Raw genomic sequence first — 19,762 nt, forward strand, 5'->3', positions numbered from 1 at the left:
CACGAATAAGGCATAAAACAGGGAATTCAGAATATACCTCTCCACCCGGAGAGTGGTGAGAGTGAAACTTGAGCCACTGGGAATGGCTGAGTTGTACACTATACAGTACATACGCTTAAGAGGAAGGAAGAAAAGTCTGTGAGTGAGTTGGCAGTAGAGGGCTACACTGATGAATTTAATGAGAAAAGTCATTTGGATACACAGCACAGAAACAGGCCCATGTAATTCAATCTAATCTTCTCTTATGCTGACAAAATAATTTTCCATTTTGCCTATATTCTGGAATTCTTTTTGTTAGATTCAGTTCTCATTACTGTTGAATCTCACACTGCTATAAGGACCAGATAAATAATATGCACTCCAAACCTGGAGGGATCTTCTTTTAACATGCAGGTCTGACCCCAGTGATGTTAATGTCAACCCATCTGCCTGTTGGATGGTGACATTGTAGAAAAATAATGAAATGATATTCTGGAAAATGCCTGGCAAACCAGTATTTCTGTTCCCACCCCTCCCTGCCTCTCACCACCCTGTTAATGTTAAAGCCAAAGTACAACATTGTAAGAATAACCTTCCAATTCTGATCCCCAGTTTGAAAGGATTCAGTGAAGGTAGGTGCAGATAATCTGCTGCTAAAATACTGTCATGGGACAAGAAATCAAAAATTGGAAAAATGGGGAAATGAAGATAAAAATGGAAGCAAGTTTGTTTAAATCAGGGTGCTCAAAAAAGAGACACATAACAATTATGTACATCATGAATTATTCACACTGGTATTTGTCCAAATACAAACTAACTGTCAGCAGTAAATAGGGAAGTAATTTACAAAGTAAATATAGAAGTATTTCCACTTAAAAGTGAAGAGTGGATAAGGAAAAATTGTGACATGGTCGGATAGGAAAATAAGGTCTAATTGTCATTAAACTGAAAATAATATCAATTATTTTAATGAGAATGAATGGGGTACATGCAGTGAGTACAAATGGAATTGACCACCACTGGAAAGTTCAATCTGGAAATCGGAATGATCATGAAGTGAGCTAAACAATACGTTTTTATTACTCATCATATTTCATAGCTTCTCATGATAGAACCTTGCTCTATCAAAAGTTAGAAATCACATGACACCAGGTCATAGTCCAACAGATTTATTTGAAATCACAAGCTTTTGGAGCGCTGCTTCTTCATCAGGTGAAGTATGGAGGTCCTTTCTGCTTTGAGCCTCCAGTTTGTGGTGTCGATGGTAGCCATGATGTGGAGGTGCCAATGTGGACAAGGTCAGAAGTCAGATGACACCTGGTTAAGGTACAGCAACACTCCAAAAGCTTGTGATTTCAAATAAACCTGTTGGACTATAACCTGGTGTTGTCTGACTTATGACCTTGTCCACCCTAGTCTAACACCGAAATCTCCACATCATATCTTAGAAGTGTTGCCTTGTACTGATACTTTTTCACCATCAGAAGATCCCTAATGATTTGTTTGATCTCTCAAATAAATCAAATATCAACAGCTGTGTTTCAGTATGAAGAGTCCCTACAGATATATTGCTTCACATCTGATCACCTCAGTTCATGTTGTGATTTATGTATTGGCAGCTCTCATGCAATTCATCTCATTTATCAAACTACTAACTATGAACCAGCCAGCAAATGTCAAATGGTTTTATACACTGTACATCACCAGAAATGTCACCAATTGTTAGATATATAACTTCAAATCTTCGTTGGCTTTATAAAATGTGGTTTCTCTGTAATTATTTTATTTTGTAAAGATTTACAAAGCAACCGACAAGTGAATCTCAATTTTCTATGCCACGATAAACTCTAGATATCTAATGGGTTTTTAAAATATCGATTGTCATTGAGTTATGACACTGTCATTACTTATCTCAAACTATGAGGGTGAGGTTTGATTCAATTGGTAGCACTCTTGCCTTTGAGTTGGATAATATTGGTGTCAAATTTCAATCATCAGAGTCTTAAGCACATAATTAAGGCTGGCTGGCTGGATGCTGCAGTATAGGATCTGGAGGAGGTGCACATAATTCATTACATTCCCCTCTTATGTAACATTCAAAAAGCCTGAGCTCTCTAAGATTGCTGGCCAAGATTATATTCCCGCCTCAGGCGACTGACTGTGTGGAGTTTGCACGTTCTCCCCGTGTCTGCGTGGGTTTCCTCCGGGTGCTCCGGTTTCCTCCCACAGTCCAAAAGATGTGCAGGTCAGGTGAATTGGCCATGCTAAATTGCCCATAGTGTTAGGTAAGAGGTAGATGTAGATGTAGGGGTATGGGTGGGTTACGCTTCGGCGGGGCGGTGTGGACTTGTTGGGCTGAAGGGCCTGTTTCCACACTCTAATCTAATCTAATCTAATTAGTCTCTCAGGAAACATCACTGGATTCGTTATTCATGTATGATATAAATTGGCTACTATATTTACCAAGAAATTCTACTATATTTATTGGCGGCATGGTAGCACAGTGGCACAGTGCCAGAGACCCAGGTTCAATTCTCGCCTCAGGAGACTCTCTGTGTCGAGTTTACACATTGGCCATGCTAAATTGCCCATAGTGTTAGGTGTAGGGGAATGGGTCTGGGTGGGTTGCGCTTTGGTGGGTTGGTGTGGACTTGTTGGGCCGAAGGGCCTGTTTCCACACTGTAAGCAATCTAATTTAACTAGATAAATTTAGAACGTGGCATGAAACTCAATCTGCAGGGGTTTTAATAATGAAACAGGACACAATTAACTTGTGTGCTCCTTCCCCATATTACCGTGCGCTGGGTGTTAATTGCAGGTTTTACTCTCCACTAAATATTAAATTATTTGCCTTAATTTATGTTTGCATGCTCTAGAGGTGCATCAATACGAAGTGTCCTGAAAATGTTGTAATCAGTGATTTATGGTTCATTGGTTTCTGGAGTATGTTGCAGTCTGGAATAAAACATATAAAGTGCTCCTGAGTTTGGTTGAAAACTGTTTTTCTGGGCTCGACAGCCAGTGTGATGGTTGATATTAGCACGAGCATTAATGTAAGCAGAAGTTTCAACTTGACTGCGAAATTGGATAGTGCCTGAACTGAGATGCAATCCAGGTGCACCACCCATAACTGTTTGGTTCTCTTGTTGGCTGTCCCTCTGTTTGAGGTTGAAGTCTACTGAGGGTTGAAGGTTTCACCATGGGTCTTCATGCAACTGAGTTGACTAATTTTTGACCTCCAGATCTTGGCATACATGAGGGGCAACGTCTTCACACAGAAAGTAGTTTGTATGTGGAATGGACTGCCAGAGAAACTGGTAGATGCAGGTACAATTACAACATTTAAAAGATATTTGGACAGGTAAATGAATAGGAAAGGGTTAGAAGGATGTGGGCCACACACAGGCAAGTGGGGTGAGTTAAGTTTGGGAGACTTGGTCATCATGGATGAGTTGGAGTCTGTTTCGGTGCTGTAAGACACTATGACACTTTAACTCCATTTGATTTCGCCCCCTTTCCCTCTCCCTGACTCTGTCTCAACTTTGAGGCTTACATTGCCCTCAATGGGATTTCTCCATAAATAAATCAATTGGAAGTACAGGAGATTTACTGGTTGTGGGTAATAGATGAGAACAATTTCTGTGATGATCTGTTTATAGGGAACAAAACCATTAATTTGTTTGTAAGAGATCTTCTGCAAACATAAAGAAGTAAACTAAAATGCACTGGGGGGTGGGGGTGGGGGTGGGTGGGATTCTTGTGGTAGAGCATTGGCAGTGCTCCTAGTCTTTGAGCCATAAATGCCTCAGTTCAAGTCTCCCCCGATCCAGAGGTATGTACTGATATGTCTGAACAGATTGAACAGGAAATATGTAAAACTGCGTGAGAAGCATATGACCATTGGAAATAATGACCATTTAACATTACAGAACACTGGGCTCAATCTTACCAGAAATTGATTAAGTGTCAGTGTTATCAAGTTTCATAGAAGGTTCCTGACTGAGGGGTCTAGCGAGTTTCACCAATGATTGTCCCAAACCTGCCTCAGCAATACCCTAACATGACCCTTTGCTAGCACAGTTCTCCCACTCACTCCTACCAGAGGTACCCACAATGTCTCTTCATCCACTCTGAGGAGAGGATATTGGCCCTGACTCAGATCCCTTTAGTGGAGATACCTAAACCTCCAGGTTCTTGCACCGATCAAGAAGCATTGTTCCTTGTTGTGTTACTCTCCCATTTCCCCCACTGGGAATGCACGATTATCAATACCACAACATCTACTCTTGGTTGTGAACAGTTTCTTTCTTTAGTCTCCTGTGGATACAAGCAGCAAGTTCACAGCCTCTGTTCTCAACAGGGAAGCTGCCCAAGACAAACTGCTTTCCACTTCTGAGGAAGTGAGCACTGATGCCTTCGAGGAAGAGCTAGCTGGGATTCCTCTTTCACCTCCCAGCAGCACTGGTAGGAACATTTGAGAGACATAGATAGTCTGACACAAGGAGATTGTTATGTTGATCCTTAGGTTCCTATTTTCAGCAAAAATACAATGCACTATTGTTAAACTCCAGTCTGTCACTCTCATTTGCTGTTCAAATACTGTCATGAATTCACCAGGAATTCTTCTCAAGTCAATCCATGTCAATGACAGTGTCACATGTACAGTACTGGTTATACACCGGAATAAAATTATTATCAATCATTAACATACTTTCAGAAATTTATTTATTTTTAGGAAACTATTTCCACTGAGCATATGATTGGAAAGCATTATCAGTACTTTTAAGAGTTTGATTATAAATAAATTGGAATTTTCTATTCCACCTTGGATTATCTCATGCAACATTATTTAAATAACACCCTTAATCATTTACAGAGGCAAGGTTTACACATTATTTGCAGTTAGCAATTGTGACAAAGATCAAATGATTGAACATTTGTTTGACAATGTAAATGTGAACAATTTCTGACAGCACGAATTATGATGAAAATGTTACCATAAACTACAGGATTTGTAGATCAATATCTTAAATTTTCCTTGTGATTTAGGAGCTTTATTTGAAATATCGTCAGTATTTGTGACAAAAATGGAACGTATGTCCAGTCAGGCTTGAACTTTCTAAGTATATTAAAAAAGCTGTACCATTGATCAATTTAAATCTGACACTTCAGAATAAATGGACAAAACAATTATTGACTATATTTCCTCAACGTACTTAATGAACGTTGCACTTTGCTTGTAACATCAAATTATGAAATCACCTCAGTTTCTCCACACAATGCTATTGCAAATGTATGAGTCAATGTACACCCAACATTGTCAAAGTACAGCAATGTTCTTGATTAGCATTTCCCTTTGAAAATATTCATGATATTCATTGCAGTTAATGAGATAGTAGTGCTCATGGAAACAGACCAATCTTGATATTCCTTTTGATTCAATATAGAACATAAAAATAGTCAGTCATTTAGCCTCTCTGCTCCACCATTCAATGAGACCAGAATTACCATTTGAAAACAGGCATTCTAAATCTCTCCCATCCTTTCACATCAAAGTGTTTTTCTAACCTCACTCCTAAAAGGCCTGCTTTGAATATTTAGGCTGCATGCCTTAGTTGCTGATTTGGAAACCAGCAGAAATAATTTTCTTTGCTAATCAGTAGCCCATAATATCTTGAAAGCTCCAATCAAGTCACCTTTTAATCTTCTAATTTCTAAGTCCAAAACTTTCTGACCATGGTTTGTTTAGTCTCACCTTGTAATTCATTCCTTGTGTGTTCTAGCAAATCTGCACTCCCTCTAAAGCTAATGTACTGTACATAAAGATAGTGCCACCCTGTCCCCAACTGTAGTCTAACTGAGGCTTTGCATAGATGCAGTATGACTAAAAATCTTTTTGTATTCTGGCTTTGTAGTATTAAGGCTAATGCTGTTCTGAAGACCAGCATTCCATGGGTATATTAGTTTACATGAATGGAGGTTTTGCTGAACAGGAGGTAGTATTCTTGCCTTGCAGCCAGAAGGTCTGGTTTAAATTCAACCCAAGGACTTGAAGGCTAATGATAGGGTATTCACAATGTGGCCAGAAATTTGGATATGAACCTGTAACTCTTTCCAATACCTTCTAAATATAGGCAGCAAAAATGGGAGCGATTCCTGTTTAGCTATTTGCTCAGATCAAGTCCCACACTGGGACTTAACGGCCAAAGGAAATAATGTGGCCTTAGAGATTTTGTACCCGTCTGCAAGAGTACCCCAATGGCAGACAGTTAGAGCAGGAATGATTCCTGATCAGCCATGTGATGGAAGGAAAATTGTAGGCTCTCCACATCATGATTTTGGACTATGGACTGCAGTATACATGGAAACGTGTATGTTCCTGCAACTATTTGACTCCTTTCGTGGTGAGGACACCATTGGCTCAGTTGGTGTGGATCAGTTTGGTGCCAATAGGACAAGGCTTGATCCCCATCCTGGCTGGGGTGGAGTCGGAACCCAACCCTAGTCCTGCTTTGTGCTGGAGATCGGAAATGTATAAGACAGACTTATAAAAGCTGTTAATGTGGGAAATAAGCTCAGCAGGTCTGGCAGCATCTGTGAAGAAAAATCAGAGTTAACATTTTGGATCCAATGACCCTTCCTCAGAATGGGTCACCAGACTTGAAATGCTATGGGTTTTTTCAGCAACTTCTATTTTCCTTTCTGATTTACGGTATCTGCAGTTCTTCTGGGTTTTCTTTTAGCTACTTCATGTCTTTTCATTGTAAGGATTCTGGGTAATCCAAGATGGAGGACAGGAAAAATTTCTGGCTGTGACAGCTGCTCCTTTTTTGAGGTATTTTTGGTGCTGGAGGTGATTTCCTCGAATTGCAGGAGCAGCAATTACTGTTTCATATCCTGTTGCATTGTTTTGGAACTTTGGAAAAAAAAGTCAAAACAACAGCAGTTTTAAAAGGGAGATGAACAGACAAAGGAAGCACATGGTGAGGTCATTGCAGAGAGACAGAGAGACAGAGAACCTGCACAGTTACTGCTCTTGATGTTTAAATTCATGTATTGCTGGACATCGGAATGCATCTGGGAAAATTAACAAACAGTGAAATTCACAACTGATCTTGGAGGAACTGGTGGGTGAAGTTGACAGCACAGAATCAGATAAGTTAATTGTTGTTTTAGGTGTGGCCTACAGAGAATCTGCAGTAGTGAGAAGAGTGGGTTCTTCTTGATTATATGTTTTTGGAGATATGTCTCTTGATTAAACTTAAAATATAAGCCATAACTATTAATTTAACCTGGGGCAGTGTTTGTAGAGGAATAGGACAGTGCTACCTTCTGGTTGTGTAGATTGTGAAGGAGCAAAAATGGCCTTCAATAGAGTGATATGTACTTCTTGCCAGATGTAGGAGTTTAAAGAGAGTTTAAGGGCTACTGCAGATTATATTTGCCATAAATGCTGCTGGTTGCGAATCATATCAGATCGGATGGATTGGTTGGAGAAGACAGTTAGAAGCAATGAGGAATTTGAAACAGCCACAGTATGTGATGGAAGGCAGTTATAGGAAGGGGGGAAAGTCTCAGATACAGTCACATAGATGGGTTAACTCCAGGAAAGGTAAGAGAGATAGGCAGCTATTGCAGGAGTCTTTTGTGGATATACCCATTTCAAACAGGTATGCTGGTTTGGAAAATGTAGGGGGTGATGGATTCTCACGGGAACTCAGCACAAACAGCCGAGTTTCTGGTATTGAGACTGGCTCTAATGCAATGAGGGGTACGTTGGCTTCCAAGAGATCAATTGTGTTAGGGGACTCTTTAGTCCGAGGTACAGACAGACGTTTCTGTGGCCAGCAGGGAAAAATCAGAATGGTGTGTTGCTTCCCTGGTGCCAGGATCAAGGATGTCTCAGAGAGGGTGCAGAATGTTCTCACGGGGGAGAGGGGCCAGCAGGAGGCCATTGTCCACATTGGAACCAACGACATCGGAAGGGAAGAGGTTGAGATTCTGAGGGGAGATTACAGAGAGTGAGGCAGAAATTTTAAATTTTAAAATGAAGTCCTCGAGAGTGGTAATATCTGGATTATTCCCGATGCTACGAGCTAGTGAGGGCACGAATAGGAGGATAGAGCAGATGAATGCATGGCTGAGGAGCTGTTGTATGGGGGAAGGATTCACATAGAGGATGATCCACTTTGGCCTCTTCCAGATATCCCCAGAATCACAGATACCAGTCTTCAACCAATTCCAAGATTCATTCCACCAGATATTCAAGAAACGCTTGGAGGATCTGGGTAGGAGAAAGGCAACAGACCCTGCCAACATTCCAGCAATAGTACTGAGGATTTGTGCCATACCTTTGGCCAAGCTGTTCCAGTACAGAAAGAAGAGGAGCGGGACAAACAGGAAAAAATAGAGGAAAGAGATTTCGAGACAAGAAAGGCAATTTAATTTGAGACATTTTGAACTGAAAACAGGTTCAGCAAGACACCACAACTAAATTAACCTGGAAGTCTCAGGTCTCCATACTTGAGCATTTCATCCCAAAATGTTTTGATGAAGAGGTAGGCAGCTTCTTTTTCCCTTTTGAATGGTTAGCACAGCTGTCAAAATGGCCAGTCTATTGTTTGACAGAGCAGATTGACAGGGAAAGCTCAACAAGGTTTGATTTCTCTTATCTGAAGAGAGCGTCACTGACTGGGAGATAACAGAGGGGAGTGACTTCAATTCTATCAGCTATTGCAAGAGGCATATAGGCAAGAAGTTCCTTACCCTGAAGAAAATGGCCGGATCTGTCAAACAGTGAATATAAATGGCTGATGCAGCTCACATTTGACCATAGGTGCAGGTACCTAACGTTGAAGCCAGCCACAGTGACCCACATGAGGTAATTCTCCTCAAGGAGTTCAAAGCCTCCACACCCTTTCCAATTCAGATTCATGTTGAGGTTCAGATTACAGGAGGGCCTAAACAAGCAGCAAATCCGACTGATGTCTATGACTTAACAAATTGGTAGAAAATGGCAGGGAAGCTAGTGTCTGAAAGCTGTCACAAACCAGAATAAGATAGAGGTGAAGTAAATACCACAGAGACAGGCTGAAGAGAAATGAAAAGTGAAAGAGAGAACACAGAACTCTCACTGACCATTTAAAGGAGAGACTTAGATGGGAAACAGATGGGTTGCTGTCCCAAATGCTTCCACTGCCAAAGACAAGACACATACAGAGGAGAAAAAAACATTCCAACAAATTCAAATTGCAAGAGCATTGTTTATAGCATTAAGGGTGGTTAGAGCCTGATCCAGTATGAGTGTGGAGAAGGAAAACAGTTGGGAATGTGTAGAAAAGTGATTAAGACCGTAAGACCATTACATATAGGAGCAGCATTAGGCCATTCTGCCCATTGAGTATTTGCTTTCCTAACTGCCAACTGAACCTGCGTGTTAACCTTAGTAGAATCCGGAACTAGGACTCCTAAGTCCCTTGTGCTGCAGACTTCCAAAACCTTTCCTACTTAGGAAATAGCCCATGCCACTATACTTCTTACCAAAGTGCAAAACTTCACACTTTCTCACATTGTTTTCCATTTGCCATTTCTTTGCTCACTTTCCTAGCCTGTCCAAGTCCTTCTGCAGCATTCCCACCTCCTCAACATGACCTATCTCTCTGTCATCTGCAAATCTAGCAATAATGCCCTCACTTCCATCATCCAGATCGTTAATGCATAACATGAACAATTGTAGTCCCAAAACCAACTACTGTGGAAACTCCAATAGGCATCAGTTGCCATCCTAAAGACTCCTTTATTCCCACTCTTTGCATGTGCCAATCAGCCAATCCTCCATCCATGCAAAGATCCTGTCCCCAAACCCATGGGCAGGGGGTTATTTAGCAGACTGCTGTGTGGTACCTAGTCAAAGGATTTCTGGAAATCCAAATACATTATGTCCACTAGCTCCCCCTTGTTTAATTTTCTCATTACCATTACCTCTTCTAATAAAATTGTCAGCCATGACTTCCCCTGATAAGGCCATGCTGACTTGGCTCTATTTTACCATATACTTCCAAGTACAATGCAATCTCATCCTTAACGATGGACTCTTAACATCTTTCCAATAACTGAAGTCAGGGCTAACTGACCTATCATTTCCCATCTTCTGCCTCCTTCCCTTCTTAAACAGGGGTGTTACATTATTAATGATTGTTTAAAAGGCCAAAGACTGAAATCTGCATTCTCTAAGATGTTGCGTGCTCACAGACCTTGCTAGTGGAAAAAACAGAAGATTTTCACACTGGAAGGAAATTAAATTCCAATATGTTAATAAAGGAGCTTATCAGAAAATGGATAAATGTTGCTGATTAGAGATTCGTCAGAAGTGGGTTTGTTGTTGGTCTTGTAAGTTTGGGGTTTGTCCCAAGCTCATCAATGCCTGGGATTGATAATTTATTGGTAAATGATTTGTCTTGAAGCAAATTATAATTTAAAACAGACAAGCGCAACCCAAAAAGGTTGGGAAAGCAGAAAAAAGCTAACAATGAACAGTGGAAAAACTAGAAGCTGAAAGGCAATCAGAAACTCTTCAGAGAACTTCAAATCCTGAGAGGATGGAGTGGCTAAAGATGGATCCCTCAAATTAAACCAGGTATAAGTGGCAAAGAGGTAGGGAATTGAAAGATATTCAGGAAGCTTAAAAGCCATAAGGTTTGGAATAGCCCAGGAAGAGTCACTCGAATTAAGTGGAGCTTAATCACGCCATTGAATGCAGAAAGATTCAAGACATATCCTAAAGACGTTAAAAGATTCGGAGATAGTGTAACAGCAAAAAATGAAGTCCAGAAAGGGTGCTGTGTAATGAAAAAAATGATGACAGGCCAGTGCCAGAAGTTGATGGACTATTCCAAGTCCATCTTCATCCCACAGCTCAAAAGGTTATTTGCCAATTGGGACTTAATATTTCAGTTCAGCTTGGGGAGTAATGACACCATATTATCTCCAAATTTATAATAATTGCTTCCAGTCTCATTTCTATGAGTTTGGGTTGAGGGGGTTTACAATTGCTCCATTGTTTTTGAGAAAGAGCAATTCAGAGGTTTGGCTACTTTCACAATCAGCAGAATCCCTTTCCAGAAACAGAACTTACAATTTACTCTTCTCATTTTTATGCGTGCAAAATCAGAATCACAGCAGACTCAAAATATTAGACCATAAAATAAGACACAGGAGCATAAATTAGGCCAGTACATCCTTCCTGAGATATGTGGGCCAAAGCTCCAAATGTGGTCTGACCAGAGACTTATACAGCCTCAGAAGTACATCCCTGCTTTTATATTAAAATCCTCTCAAAATAAATGCCATCATTGTATTTGCCTTCCCCACTACTGACTCAACCTATAATTTTACCTTGAGAGAATCCTGGACTAGAGCTCTCAAGTCTCTTTGCAGTTCAGACTTCAGAATTTTCTCCCCAGTTAGAAAATAGGTCCATGCCTCTATTCTTCCTACCAAAGTCCATGACTTCACACTTTCCCATGTTGTACTCCATCTGCCACTTCTTTGTCTACTCGCCTCACCTTTCCAAATGCTTCTGCAGCCTCCCTCCCATGCTCAATGCTACCTGTCCCTCTATCTATCTTTGTATCATCTGTAAACCTAGCCAGAATGCCCTCAGTTCCTTCATCTAGATCATTAATGTTTGAAGGAAAAAATTATGGAATACTACTTGTCACTGGCTGGCATCCTGAGAAGGACCATTTTCTCCTCATTCTCTTCTGCCAGACAGCTATGCTTCTATCCATGCTAGCATCTTACCTCTGACACCATGGGCCCTTATCTTATTCAGTAGCCTCCTAGCAGGACCTTGTCAAAGGCTTTCGTGAAGTCCAAGTAGATAATATCCATTGGCTCTCCTTGGTCTAATCTGCTTGTTGCTTCCTCAAAGAATTTCAACAGATTTGTCAGACATGACCTCCCCTTTTTGAAACCATGCTGACTTTGCCCTATTTTACTATATATTTCCACGCATTCAGAAATCTCATCCTTCAAAGTGGATTCCAGGATTACCCATGAGTGAAGTTAGACTAATTGGTCTGTAATTTTGTATCTTTTGTCTTACTCCCTTTTCCAATAGGGGTATCACGTTAGTGAATTTCTAGTCCTCTGAGACACTCACTGATTTTAACAATTCCTGAAAGATCACCACTAATGCCTCAACTATCTCTTCAGCTATCTCCCTTAGATCTATGGGGTGTAGTCCATCTGGTCCAGGTTATTTATCCATCTTCAGGCCATTCAGTTTTACTAGCACCTTCTCCTTGGTAATGGCCATCTTAGTCATCTCTGCCCCCTCACTCTCCTGAAGTTTTGGAATATTACTTGTGACTTCCACTGTGAAGACTGACGTGAAGTAATTATTCAATTCCTCAGCCATTTCCTTCTTCCCCACTACTATCTCTCCAGTGTCATTCTCCAGTGGCCCAATGTCTACTTTTGCCTCTCTTTTGCCCTTTTTATTTCTAAAGAATGTCTTGCAATCTTCCTTTATATTACTGGCTGACTTACCCTCATATTTACTCTTCCCCTTCCTTTTTTTGTTCCCCTCTGTTGGTCTTTATAAGCTTCCCAATCCTCTTCGCCATATAATTCCTTCGGCATATTACTTGCTTTCTCTTTTGCGTTTATACTATCCCTGATTTCCCTAGTCGGCTATGGTTGCCTCATCCTCCTTGTACCATGCTTCTTTTTCCTCTGGATGAATCTCTGCTGTGTCTCCTGAATTACACCCAGAAACTCCTGCCATTGCTGTAACACTGTGTTTACTGCTCCACTCCTCTCCCAGTCAATTCAACCCACCTCCTACCCATGGGTCTGTTTGCTTTTATTCATCTGTAATATCATTACAGCTGATTTTTACTTCTTCCTCTCAATTGCAGAGTAAATAAAACTATATTATGGTCACTGCCTCCGAAGGGTTCCTTCACCTTAAGCTTCCTTACCAAGTCTGCCTCCTTGCACAACACTAAATCCAATATTGCCTGCCCCCTAGTGGGCTCTACCACAAGCTGCTCCAAAAAGCCACCTCATAGAAAATGCCTTTTCTTGCAAACCACTACCAACCTGCTTTTTCCAGTCCACCTGCATATTGAAATCCCCCATGGTCACTGTAACTTTGCCTTTCCTACACATCTTTTCTATCTCCTGGTGTATCTTGCACCCCAGCTCCTGATTACTCTTTGGAGGCCTGTACATAACTCCAACTATAGTCTTTTTTTACTTTTGCAGCTCTTCAATTCTACTCACGCAAATTTTACACCTACTTCGTTTCTTACTCTTGATTTAATTTCATTTCTTACTAATGCACCCTCTGCCCACCTGCCTATCTTTTTGATAGGATGAATATCCTTGAATATTCAGCTCCCAATCCTGATCCCTTTGCAGCCAAGTCTTCATGATGCCCTTCGTGTCATACCTGCCAATTTCATGCTGCGTCACCAGCTCATTTGCCTTATTCCTTATACTGCATGCATTCAGATATAAAACCTTCAGTCCTATATTAACCATCATTGTCAGTCATTTGTCCAGTGTGCTTGAAGTTTGATTGCTAGCCCCTTTCCAAACACTCTGTCTTATTTGTGTCTGTGCTGAAGATTTTAATAACCTTTCCTGAGTTCTGCACTCGTTCTTCCTTCTTTATGGATGTAGGGCGTAAGTTGAATAAGGAGCTGAAATTGGCCGTCGCAAAGATGTTACTGCAGTTGTTATGGGGGATTTCAACATGCAGTTAGACTGGAAGAATCAGGATGGTATTGGACTTCAAGAAAGAGACTTTGTGGAGTGCCTCCGAGATGGATTCTTAGAACAGCTGGTGCTGGAGCCTACCAGGGAGAAGGCAATTCTGGATCTGATATTGTGCAACAAACCAGAATTGATCAGGGACCTTGAAGTGAAGGAGCCATTAGGAGGTAGTGATCATAATACAATGAGCTTCAATCTGCAAATTGAAAGGGAGTGGGTACAATCGGTAGTGACAATATTTCAGTTGAATAAAGGGAACTATGGAGCTATGAGGGAGGAGCTGGCCAAAGTTCAATGGTGCAATACCTTAGCAGGGATGACAGTGAAGGAACAATGGCAGATATTTCTGGGTATAATGTAGAAGATGCAGGATCAGTTCATTCCAAAAAGGAAGAAAAATCCTAGGAGGATGCAGGGGTGGCCGTGGCTGATGAGGGAACTTAAGAAACATATAAAGTCAAAAGAGAAAAAGTAAAACATAGCAAAGATGAGTGGGAAAACGGAGGACTGGGAAGCTTTTAAAGAACAACAGAGGATTACTAAGAAGGAAATACGCAGAGAAAAAATGAGGTACGAAGGTAAACAGGCCAAAAATATAAAGGAGGATAGTAAAAGCTTTTTTAGGTATGTGAAAGGGAAAGAAAATGGTTAAGACTAAAATTGGGCCCTTGAAGATAGAAACAGGGGAATATGTTATGGGGAACAAAGAAATGGCAGAAGAGTTGAATTGGTACTTCAGATCTGTGTTCACTGGGGAAGACACAAGCATTCTCCCAGAGGTAACAGTGGCTGAAGGACTTGAACTGAAGGGAATTTATATTTGCCAAGAATTGGTGTTGGAGAGACTGTTAGGTCTGAAGGTTAATAAGTCCACGGGGCCTGATGGTCTACATCCCAGGGTACTGAAGGAGGTGGCTCTAGAAATCGTGGATGCATTAGTGATTATTTTCCAGAGTTCGATAGATTCAGGATCAGTTCCTGCGGATTGGAGGGTGGCTAATGTTGTACCACTTTTTAAGAAAGGAGTGAGAGAGAAAGCAGGAAATTATAGACCAGTTAGTCTGATTTCAATGGTGGGAAAGATGCTGGAGTCAATTATAAAGGATGAAATTGCGACACATCTGGATAGCAGTAACAGGATAGGTCAGAGTCAGTATGGATTTATGAAGGGGAAATCATGTTTGACTAATCTTTTGGAATTTTTTGAGGATGTAACTCTGAAGATGGACAAGGGAGATCCAGTGGATGTAGTGTACCTGGACTTTCAGAAAGCCTTTGATAAAGTCCCACATAGGAGGTTAGTGAGAAAAATTAGGGCGCATGGTATTGGGGGCAAAGTACTGACTTTGATTTAAAATTGGTTGGCTGACAGGAAACAAAGAGTAGTGATCAACAGCTCCCTTTCGGAATGGCAGGCGGTGACCAGTGGGGTACCGCAGGGATCAGTGCTGGGACCGCAGCTTTTTACAATATGTATTAATGATATAGAAGATGGTATTAATAGTAACATTAGCAAATTTGCTGATGATACAAAGCTGGGTGGCAGGGTGAAATGTGAGGAGGATGTAAGGAGATTACAGGGTGACCTGGACAGGTTAGGTGAGTGGACAGATGCATGGCAGATGCAGTTTAATGTGGATAAATGTATGGTTATCCACTTTAGTGGCAAGAACAGGAAGGCAGATTACGACCTAAATGGAGTCAAGTTAGGTAAAGGGGCAGTACAAAGAGATCTGGGTGTTCTTGTACACTAGTCAATGAAGGCAAGCATGCAGGTACAGCAGGTAGTGAAGAAAGCTTTTTTAAAAATTTTTATTAGATTACTTACAGTGTGGAAACAGGCCCTTTGGCCCAACAAGTCCACAATGACCCACCGAAGCACACCCACCCAGACCCACTCCCCTATATTTACCCCTTCACCTAACACTATGGGCAATTTAGCATGGCCAATTCACCTAACCTGCACATTTTTTGGACTGTGGGAGGAAACTGGAGCACCCGGAGGAAACCCGGGGAGAATGTGCAAACTCCACACAGAGAGCTACCTGAGGCGGGAATTGAACTCGGGTCTCTGGCACTGTGAGGCATCAGTGCTAACCACTGTGCCACCGTGCTGACCATAAAGCTAATAGCATGCTGGCCTTCATAACAAGAGGGATTGAGTATAGAAGCAAAGAGGTTCTTCTGTAGCTGTACAGGACCCTGGTGAGACCGCACCTGGAATATTGTGTGCAGTTCTTGTCTCCAAATTTGAGGAAAGACATTCTGGCTGTTGAGGGAGTGCATCGTAGGTTAGTGGAATCAAGGGTTATGGAGATAAGGCAGGAACAGGATACTGATCGAGGATGATCAGCCATGATCATAATGAATGGTGGTGCAGGCTCGAAAGGCAGAATGGCCTACTCCTGCACCTATTGTCTATTGTCTATTGTCTATCAATTTAGACTTGGAATTTCCCCGACAGCTGAACTCTCCACTCTACCCATTAACCCACTTTCTTTCTCCACAGATATTTCCAGACTGGAGAACGTCTCCAGCATTCTCCGTGTTTGTTTCGGATTTCTAGTTTGTAATCACCAAAATAAAAAGCTGAGCAAGTGTGAAATCAAAGTAGGAAAGAGAAACACATTGAGGAAAGTTAGCATGGAGCAAAGGCGTACTAGCAGAAGGTTGTACTTTCTCGAGTGACAGTAAAACAAATGTAAAGTGGAAGATGTCCCTTTACCTAAAGATGAGCCTAACATCGATTAGTCAAAAGTAAGTCATTCAATTTGGCAACCAATGTGTTAATTATTTTTTAGATTGGATTCCCTACTTCTTTAGCAATTTCATTTTCTGAATAATCCGTGATTTTCAGTCGCCAAGTTTGTGAAGCTATTTTATTTGCTGTCTTTGAAATTACTTATCATAATTACATCACTCACCTTCTTCCATCATTTTCTTTACAGCTTTTTATTATCTTTGTTGATGGATTTTATTATCTCCGTCTCCTAATTTTTTCTTCCTTATTTCTCTGCACGCCAATTATGTTCCTGACAGACATGCAAGCTGAAACTTTCCTTTTCTAATGCTAACAAGGTATTAGATTGGTTTGGTATTTGCATTAACTAGTGTGGGCAGTACCTAGTTTAGCAAAATTACGTAAGTTGATGGAAGAGGTTGTGTCACTGACTTTCTGGTTAAAGGTCTTATGCTTGAAATGTCAATTCTCTTGCTCCTTGGATGCTGCCTGACCTGCAGTGCTTTTCCAGCACCACAACTTTCAATTCTGATCTCCAGAATCACAGTCCTCACTTTCTCCTGTATTGCTGATTATCACGCACTATAAAACTAATATTTTTAAAGAAAATGCAAAGTTGCAGTTAAGAACTAAGATGAATATCAAAGATTTTTCCCCTAACGTAGGGCAGTTTAAAACTGGGGGCATATTTCTAAGGTGCGAGGAGAAAGATTTAAAAGGGACATGAGGGGCAATGTTTTAAAGAGAGTAGTTAGTTTGTGGAGAAGTGGTTGATGCAGGTACAGGTAAAATGTTTAGAAGACATTTGGATAACTACATGAGAGAAAAGGTTTGGAGGGATATGGGCCAAATGCAGGCAGGTGAAAGTAGTTTACATTGTGAACATGGTCGGCATGGACGAGTTGGACCAAAGGGACTATTTTTATGCTGTATGACTCTATGATTTGATAACTGACAAAATGACTTGTTAAGATTTCACATTCTAAATCTTTCACTCTAATAAATGACTAAAAGTATAACTGAATTCTTTTATACTTTTATGAATGTGACATCATTAACAGGCCAGTAATTACTGCTATTCCCCAACTGCCCTTGACAAAATGATTGGAGCTGTATTTTTGAACTCTTGTACTTTTGAACGTAGGTACAACAAAATTATAGTTCAGAAGGAAGTAACAGAACCTCGTTGGCATGGTTTATTTTTGTAGGCAATTGTTTTTGGTTTGAAGTACGGAGGGAAGCATCCTGTTCTGTAATTATTGTCCATCGTATTCTCCACAGAATTACAGACCTATACGAACATTTGCTTCCAGCTTCCAATATTCCAAAAACACTTGACTCAAGCATTCATATCAGTGAGGCAGACAAAGGGATGCACGATTTGGTTTGCGGATCAACTCGACTTTATGAACAAAATATAAACTTATAAACACCACGTGAGCATTTCCTAAATACACACATTATTTACTTTTTACCTAGCTCTATCCATCTGAGAGGTTGATCATTGTGGGCAATATCCTGTGAACTGATCAGTTGGAATCTCCTTCCTCTGTGATGCAGAGCTGGCTCTCTTCCACCCAGGTAAGGATCAATCTTCTCCTGAGTCTTCTTGCGTTGCTTCACTGCACAGCTACTTTGGGTGACCATCTCTGTGTGCTTTCCTCAGTTTTCAGAGTTTCATCTGTGGTCAAGCGACCATGGGCCCAAAATTGGGCATTCTCCCACAAAGCTGGAGAAATCGGGCCAGATAGAAAATTGGCCAAAATATATTAAACACCAGCCAGCAGTTATCCACCAGACAGAGAATATTGGAAACCAAGGTCACAAAATTTCAGGGAGAAACTAGTTATAACCATCCCAAGAGTTGTTTATTGAAGAAGTTTCAGTCAGATGTCTTGGTGTCAAAATACAGCATCCAGTGCCTGAGAAAGTGCACTCTAAACTTACCCGGCATGGCAACAGTGAAGGATATTGCTGCAACCCCATTGGATGCTTTGAACCCTACACGTGACCCTATTGGGTAAAGAACATCCAGGAAAGTCTGGCTTAAAAAAAGCCCATTTGGACACCACCCCCTCAGCAAAGGCTCACAGCAGGTCTCTCACGTTGGAAGACCTTGCAGCAACCCAAGAAGGCTCAGGAGAAGATCGACCCTGACCTGGGTGGAAGAGAGTCAGCTCCGCATCACAGAGGAAGGAGAAGTCCAACTGATCAGTTCGAATACAGGACATTGCCCACAATGATCAACCTCTCAGGTGGATAGAGCTAGGCAAAATAGTAAATATTGTGGGTATATGGGAAATGCTCATGTGGGGTTTATAAGCAGGAATATTTTGTTCATAAAATCGAGTTGATCCACAAACCAAATTGTGGGTCCCTTTGTCTGCCTCACTGAAATGAGTGCTTGGGTCAAATGTTTTAAACCAGGATGAAACTGATGCTATTTTCCCCAGATTATAGCTGCTTATATTCTTCTTGTGATAAGGAGAGTTAAGTAGTCCAAGCAGTGGGATCCTCCATTATTGCTGGCTTCCTCCAGGTGCATGGCAGGAATAACTGCATCTACATTGTTTTGAAGATACTGTATCACTAAACTGTTGAGTTCATCAACAAAAAAGGCTTCCACTCTGTCAATGTTTTCTTTACATGTGTCTGTCAATGCCACATTTCAGTGGTTTGCACCAGATAACCTGGGAACTGCCATAACACTTACACACTAGAAGATCTCACATGTTCCTGCCTCCTTCCAAGGTTCTTTGGCCATAGAAAATGGCTGCTATGAGACAACTTCTACAAACATGGCTGACGAGACCTTTACCAAATCCTAAGAGTCATACTTAACAATGGTACAACGATGCTTACATTTCCACTATAGCCATTGTGGAACAGAGCACATGCCTTCTTAAGAAGAGGTTTCAATGACTTGGATTGCCATTCAGTCTAGCAGAGTCTTGCAGTATCATATGGAAGAGGGCATGTTGCACCCTTGGGGCATGCGGTGCCCTTTACAACTGGACCCAGCGGAGGGATGTATTGGATGTTGAGGAAAAAGGGACAGAACCACATTCTTTTGAGGCTGAAAGTGAAGATCAGAACATTGGTGAGGAGGGCCATCCAGAGCTGTCATGCTGTTCTCTGCCCAAATGGGGGAGGTGATGGCCCAGTGGTATTATCACTAGATTATTAATGTAGAGACCTGGGTAATGTTCTGGGGTTCGGGGTCCGAATCCGATCACGGCAAATGATGGGTTTGAATCC

Source organism: Chiloscyllium punctatum, chromosome 42, assembly GCF_047496795.1.
Source record: "Chiloscyllium punctatum isolate Juve2018m chromosome 42, sChiPun1.3, whole genome shotgun sequence".
Lineage (NCBI taxonomy): Eukaryota > Metazoa > Chordata > Chondrichthyes > Orectolobiformes > Hemiscylliidae > Chiloscyllium > Chiloscyllium punctatum.